Consider the following 1,436-nt stretch of genomic DNA (forward strand, 5'->3'; position numbering starts at 1 on the left):
GGGCGGCGGGCGGCGGCGGCGGCGGGGTCGGAGGAGAAGGGCGCGCGAGGACGAAGTGAGTAACGGGCGGGGGGGCACTTGCCGTTAGTCAAGTGCCCTCTTTGCCGTCCGCCAGCCTTTGCCGTCCGCCTTTTTGCCTCTTTGCCGTCTGCTAGCGGACGGCAAAGAGGTGGGCCGTTAACATTTTTTCAAATGAGCGGGGGGTGGGGGCCACCACACTCTTTGCCGTCCGCCAGCGGACGGCAAAGATTCTTTGCCGTCAGCTGGCAGACGGCAAAGAGCTGGCAGATGGCAAAGAGCTTCTTTGCTGTCAGCCTTTTCTTTGCCGTCTGCTTATGCGTAGCTGATGGCAAAGAGCTGCTTTGCCGTCAGCTAGCAGACGGCAAAGAGCTGGCAGATGGTAAATTAGCTGATTCCAGTAGTGATTATTTGAAATTTGCTTTTCAATGCAAATGCACAATCGATTAGGATCATGGGTTACTCTTCCATGTCACATACATCTTGGTGGAGCGCTCAAAATGATAGAAATTAAAAACACATGCACTCATCACCAAGCAAAGTGAATGATCATAAGAGGATAAAGAGATAGTATCATCCAACAAGCATTAAGAGTAGCATATGATCAAACACATGATCAAACAAGTATCTCACAAGGACACAAAGTAGTATCTCACACAAGCACACAATAAAGTTTCAACCAAAAATAGCAAGAGAGAATAAAAAGGCAACACTCTCTCTCGAAGCCTATGATCTATATATTTTTTTCTCCCCCTTTGGCAACAAGTTACCAAAAAAGTTTAAAAATGCATAGTGCTAAACGACTCTCGGGCTTGATCTTCGGGAGGTGGTGTTGAGAGGACTCCAATGATGAAGGCTTCAGATGAAGTAGCTGGAGCTGGTGGAGTAGCTGCTGGAGGTGGAACTGGAGCTGTTGCTGCTGGTGTTGATGATGTAGCTCTAGTGTCTGTCACTAGCACTGCAGCAGATCTCTGTCCTCTGGGCACTCTGGCAAAAGCATGTGTGGTATACTTGCCCTTCTTCTCCTTTGCTTCCTCCTGGAGCTGCTCAACTGCAGTTTGGATCTCTGTCACCTTGACATCAAGGTCATAGAATTTTGTCTCAATAATCCTCTCCAGACTCTCCTGGTGCTTGGTCAGGGTGGCCAAGCCCTTCTCAATCCTCAGGGTGGATTGGATCAGATATCCAAGCTGGTCTTGCTTGCTCTTCAAGAATACCTGAGATGCCTCCTCTACTGTTGGCATCTTTGCAGCCTTCTCTGCCTTAGCCTTTTCTCTCTTCTCATGTGCTTGAGCTGAAGATGGTTCATTCTCATTCATCACCACTGTGTTATCTTCAAATTCAGGATAGATGGGAAGGTGCTCCTTATCCAAAATGTACTTGCCTTTGCCCATCTTTGAGTTGATGAGCTCCTGAAT

The sequence above is a fragment of the Triticum aestivum genome, chromosome 1D (genome assembly GCF_018294505.1).
Source record: "Triticum aestivum cultivar Chinese Spring chromosome 1D, IWGSC CS RefSeq v2.1, whole genome shotgun sequence".
NCBI classification, from domain to species: domain Eukaryota; kingdom Viridiplantae; phylum Streptophyta; class Magnoliopsida; order Poales; family Poaceae; genus Triticum; species Triticum aestivum.